Consider the following 6,381-nt stretch of genomic DNA (forward strand, 5'->3'; position numbering starts at 1 on the left):
GAAAATAAACCGAAGGGGGTGAGGATTTTCATATCTGGAATGGCAGAGTAAAATGTTCAGCAGGCCTTAACGAAACAGCCATTTAACTGGAGATAAATATTAAAAATAGTCATTTAGAGTACCTGAAAATTGTCCTAAGGGAGTATAGCAAATGGGAAAACACTCAAGAAAATCTGTTAAATCTGCAAAACAGTAAGAGTCTGTAGCATTTGAGCCACAACTTGTTCTGTTCTCCCATGTTCAGATCCAGCTTTCTTGTGTGGAAACTCTACTCCAGGCAGGTATGACTAAGAAGCAGGAGCTCCCTCTCCCCACGGCTGCCAGTCTAGGGGCTATAGTTTGACCACATGAGGTGTAGGCTACTGGCATTTCTGATCCTTTTCAGCCCTATGTGACAGAAGCTCTGTTCCAGGCAGTCATGTCCAAGAAAACTGAGACTCTTTTACCTCACTCAGTGCCTACTTGTAGGATAAATGCTTTACTTAAGGCATGACAGACTGAGAATACTGGGGCTCTGATTATCCCCAACCTAGCTTGCTCACAGGGTGGAAATTATATGTCAGGGAGTGCAATCTGAGAAAATCATAGTTTGATCCCACACCCCCAACACCAGCACCTGCTCTTAAAGCAGTGATATCATTTTGGGAGAAGCTAGCTGCTGTCCTCCCTCTATCTCCTGAACAGTAGCATAGATGTTCTGTCCAGATGGAGAGATAAGGTGTGAGGATGCTGTGCTCAGCAGTTGTGCTTGAAGAGACCATCTTTCTTTGGACCAGACCATACCGTGCATGCCTAAGGGTATTATCACAAATGGAGATTTGGGTGATGAAGAATTAAGAAAGTGCTTGTGGCTCCCTTGTACTGGTATCAGCAAGTCACAGGATGAGCAACCAGAAGTTTAACAGAAAGATCTAGATAAAGAGATAGCCAAGACAAGCCCTCTTGTGATCACAGTCAACCCTGGGGGTCAGGAATGATACATGTATGCATTAGGCTGCACCTAAGCAGAAACCATCAGAACTGGACACAGGACAAATTGAAAACATTCCCCAAGCTTCATGTCGATCCATCACCAAAGGGTGAAAGCCTCACCGGTACAGTGGACTTAAATACAGCTCTGACCAAACAGAGCACTGGGTGAATAATAAGCTACCCTGACTCGGGCAACTCTTTAGGAAGCCAGATGTGAAAATTACATGTATCTCTGGCAGTCTGGAAGACTGTGTATATATCATTGCATCCTTACAGTAAGACTGCATCCTTAGCTGGAGTGATTGAGAAGGGAACATGCAAGCTACTCGTCTCCGAATGAACATAGAACAAAAACATAAACTTTTTGAGTGGTGTGATAGCAGCCTCCAAGCCACGCAGGCATCCAGTGGTAAAGGGTAAAAATCTACTAGTCAAGGAGGCTTAAGCACAGGGTTTGGCCAGTAAAGGGCTTATACTGACCCAGGGACAACTCCTAGGTAGGCAGGCTAAAGGATTAAAAGGAGGAGGAAAACATCTGGACAGAGCTGTCGGAAGCTGTGCACTGTGAGGGAAATAGACTATAGTCTATTTCCCATAGTCATAGCCCAGTCACTAAACAAGCAAGCAAATGGGTGGGGGAAGGGAGATCAGTATTCAGGTTGTTATTGTATATCTAACATATCCAGATTTTGATGACAAAAATTGAGGCATGCAAACAAATGGGAAGATGTGACCTGTAGACTGACACAGAGACTGCCTTTGAAGGAGGCCACATGGAGGGCTTTATAGACACACTTGACAGCAAAGACTTGAATTACAAATATGCTCTAGAACTGAAGAAAACTATGTCTAAAGAATTTTTTAAAGTATTAATGATAATGTCTAAATTAGAGGATAGTAAAGAGAAATTATTTTTTATTTTAAAGATCATGTAGAAATTTTGTACTTGAAAAGTATAATAACCAAAATGAAATATTCATAAGGGGGGCTGAACAATAGATTTGAGCTGGCAGAAGAATTAATCAGTGAACTTGAAGATAGATTAGTAGAAATTATGCAATCTGAAGAACAGGAAAAGTGAACAGAATCTCACGGAAATATTGCGTACCATGAAGGGGGACCAATATTAATTGTAATGGGAATACCAGATGAATGAGAGTGACAGAAAGAGACATAGTCACTGAAAGCATCCCAAATTTGATGAAAGACAAGAAGCTTAAAGAGTTGCAAATACGGTAAATGCAGAGAGCCCCAGACTGAGACACATTGTAGTCAGAACAATTGGAAGGTAGTAAGAGAAAAATGAGTCTTCCTGCACAAGGAAACCCCAATAAAAATTAACAGCTAACTTCTCATCAGAAACATTGAGGCCAGAAGGCAATAGGACAACATACTCAAAGTGCTGGGGTTGGGGGACAGACCTGACAACCAAGAATTTTACGTTCAGCAGCACAGTCTTTAAAATCTGAAGGCAAGCTAAAGATATTCCCAGATAAACAAAGACTGAGAGAATTTGTTGCTCTAAGACTTGGCTTACAAGACATCCTAAAGGAAGTAATTAGGCCCAAAACAAGTGACATCAGGCAGAGTGTTCCAAATTTGCAGGAAAAAAAATACTTGAATACTATAAACCAGCGGTCCCCAACCTTTTTGGCACTAGGGACTGGTTTTGTGGAAGACAATTTTTCCACGGACTAGGGGGGTGGGGGTGGGTTTACCTCCTGCTATGCGGCCCCGTTTCTAACAGGCTACAGACCTGACAGTCATCTATGGAATACTCCAACAATAGTGAAACTACTAAAACCATATATCATCTTAATAGATGCAGAAAAAGCATTTGTCCAATCCAACCTCCTTTCAATATAAAAAGGCTCAAACTAGGAATAGAAGGAAACTTCCTCTACCTGATCAAGAGTATCCCAAAAAACCCACAGCTAACATCATACTAATTAATGGTAAAAGACTGGTTGCTTTCCCCTTAGGAACAAGAATGAGACAAAAGATGTCCACTCCAATCACTTCTATTTAACATTCTGCTTGAGGAGTTAGCCAGGGTAACTAGGTGAGAAAAAGAAGTAGACAACCCAATTAAGAAATGGATGCAAAGGATCTGAATAGAAATTTCTGCAGAGAAGGTATACAAATGACCAGTGAGCACTTGAAAAGATACTTAGTATTATTATTAGGGGAATGAAAATCAGAACCACAGTGAGATAATGCTACTTCATACCTACTAGGGTGACAAAAAACAACAGTAAATGTTGATGAGGTTATGGAGAAATTGGAGCGTTCGTATAGTCCTTGTGGGATTGTAGAGTGGCACAGCCACCTTGCAAAATGTTAATCGTAGAATTTACCATATTACTCATTCCCAGTTACATACCCAAGTGAAATGTATACATAAATCTGTACAACATGAATGAACTTTGAAAACATTATGCTAAGTGGGAAAAAGTCCGTCAGAAAATACCACATATTGCATAATTTTTTTGTTTTTTGAGGTGAAGTCTCGCTGTGTCGCCCAGGCTGGAGTGCAGTGGCACCAACTCGGCTCACTGCAACCTCCGCCTCCTGAATTCAAGTGATTCTCATGCCTTAATCTCCTGAGTACGTGGGATTACAGGCACATGCCACCATGCCCGGCTAATTTTTTTTTTTTTAAGTAGAAACAGGGTTTTGCCATGTTGGCCAGGCTGGTCTCAAACTCCTGACCTCAGATGATCAGCCCACCTCAGCCTCACAAAGTGCTGGGATTACAGGCATGAGCCACTGTGCTCAGCCATGATTCCATTTTTATATGAAATGCCTCAGACTTAAGCCGCAAGAACAAGGGGAGGGGGTGATTTGTACAGGGTTTCTTCTTGGGGTGAGAAAAGTGTTGTAGACTTAGATTGTGATGGCGGTTATACAACTCTACTAAAAAAATTGAATTGTATTTAAATGGATGGATTTTATGGTACTTTATGACTCAAGATTTTTTTTTAAATGAACTTTTAATATAAGTTCTAAAATGGACCCTAGAAAACTTGCTGTTTATGATGACAAGAACCAATTTATGTTAGTCTCAGCCATGATTCACCACCTCTTCCTACCTATTTTCATAGACACCTGTGTAATTTAGTCTCATCTAATTCTTCCTGCTGTTTTCAGTGGGATACTTGCCACCTAGACAATATGAGTCAAAAATGGATTATCCTCCTCATTTGACTGCTAGCTAACAAGTCCAGGTATTTGTTTTGAACTGAATATTTACTACAAAACTACCAGTTGTGTGTGTGTGTGTGTGTGTATGTCTTGACAGCTTGGAAGCTTCTCTTGAGTAAGAGGGCCTCTTCATTCCTATTTAGCATAAAGGCATCTTATTTCTTGACTTTTACTGATTAGCTATCAGTTGAATGCTTCCAAAGTTCTACTCTTTGTGCAGGGTCCCAGTTCTTCATAAGTAAAGTGTTAGCACCTAAACGAAAAAAGGAAGGTGGATTGTTTGCTAAAACTAGTGGATAAAAGTTTAACAAAATAGTTACATAGTCTCAAAGTCTCTCTCCACAAATTACTTATTAATTACAAAGAGAAAAGTAGTACCTTTACAGCAGAGAAACCTGCCTCCCTTCTGTGTTACTGGCCACAATGCTTAGACTGATCTAATTATGAGGAAGTGGCGTGGAAGCCCAAATTGAGTGACATTTCAACAAAATTGGCTTCCAGTTTTCAAAAAGGTCAGAGAACACAAAGGATGATTAATTCTGCAGATTAAAAAATAAAAAGTCATGAGAACCAAATACAATCTTGGACTTTGTAGAAAAGATGTAAAAGGACATTATTGGGAAAATTGATGAAACTCGAATATGGACCATGAATTAAATCAGTGCTTCTCCGAGGGGGTGGAGGTGGCTATTTGACAATGTCTGGAGCTGTCTTAAACTGGGGTTGAGGGGTGAGTAGAAGCCTAGAATGTTACTAAGTAGCCTATAGTATAGTCCTAGACAGAACAGTCCTACACAATGAAGATTACCTGGCCAAACGTCAATAATGGAAACCCTGGGTTAGATGATAATAGTATTTTACTAGTGTAGTTTTCTTGTTATTTGGAAATACTCATTGACGTATTTAAGGGTAAAAAGACATGTCCAACTCTCAAATAGTTTAGAAAGATTATGCACACACATGTATGTGTGTATTTTTTATATGTGTGGCAACTAATGAAGCAAATGGAGGAAGATGTCAACAGTTGGTGAATACAGGTAAAGAGTATAAGAGAATTCTTGCTTTTTCTTGTTGTTTTTTTGCGACGGAGTCTCGTTCTGTCACCCAGGCTGGAGTGCAGTGGCACAATCTCGGCTCACTGCAACCTCCGCCTCCCGAGTTCAAGCAATTCTCCTGTCTCAGCCCCCGGAGCAGCTGGGATTACAGGCGCCTGCCACCATGCCCGACTAATTTTTTTATTTTTAGTAGAGATGGGGTTTCACCATGTTGGCCAAGCTGGTCTTGAACTCCTGACCTCAGGTAATCCGCCCACCTTGCCATCCCAAAGTGCTAGGATTACAGGTGTGAGCCACGATGCCTCGCTTTTTTAAGAGACAAGGTCTTGATATTGCCCAGGCTGGAGTACAGTGGTGCAATCATAGCTCACTGCAGCCTCGAACTCTTGGGCTCAAACCATCCTCTCACTTCAGCCACCACACCTGGCTAATTTTTTTTTTTTTTTTTTTTTTTTGTGAGACTGGATCTTGCTGTGTTCCCCAGGCTGGTCTCGAACTCCTGGCCTGAAGCGATACTACTGCCTGGGCTTCCCTAATTGCTGGAATTACAGGCATGAGCTAAAACTTGATTTTCTTTCCAGTTTCTTAAGAAAACCTCTTGAAGTAGTCCTTTAGTCCCAGTGTCTGATGAAATATACATTCATGGAAGTAGACAGTGTTTATGCCTGTTTGCATATTCCAGTATGTGTGGAATTAGAAAGTAGTTGGTCGTAATATGTGGGGCTTTTTTCTTTACCAAAAGATCAAAACCAAATATGTTTCCAGACATTATGAATGTCCCATCTTTATAACACATCAAGAGTTTATTCAGAGAAGAAATATCAGTATTTTGAAGACTTTGATTACTGATTTCCAAAGGAGCTCACATAGACTCTTTAACAATAGCTTGCACATACCAAGGGTCTGGGATCTGATATGGAAATACAGTAATTAATGCTGAAGGAAAATGACACATTCTGGACATTAACATGGTAATGGTGATGATTGTATAAGTTGGTCATGTAGAGTAGCATCTTGTGTTACCCTCACTTCTTAGGTGTAATATTTATTTTTACATCAAAATAATTTTTTCTTCATGAAAACACCTTTCAGTGTAACAGGTAAGAAATTGAAGAAAAAAAATTTTTTTTTCTTTTTTTTTTTTTTTTTT

The 6,381-nt window shown here is 40.2% G+C and overlaps 1 protein-coding gene across 2 annotated transcripts in view; it reads left to right on the plus strand.

The window, feature by feature from the left end:
- USP9X (ubiquitin specific peptidase 9, X-linked) overlaps nt 1-6,381 on the plus strand; it is a 148,691-nt gene that overhangs the window by 69,925 nt on the left and 72,385 nt on the right. The gene's annotated exons all lie outside the window — the stretch shown is intronic.

This window comes from Mandrillus leucophaeus, unplaced genomic scaffold, assembly GCF_000951045.1.
Source record: "Mandrillus leucophaeus isolate KB7577 unplaced genomic scaffold, Mleu.le_1.0 Scaffold209, whole genome shotgun sequence".
Classification (NCBI taxonomy): Eukaryota; Metazoa; Chordata; class Mammalia; order Primates; family Cercopithecidae; genus Mandrillus; species Mandrillus leucophaeus.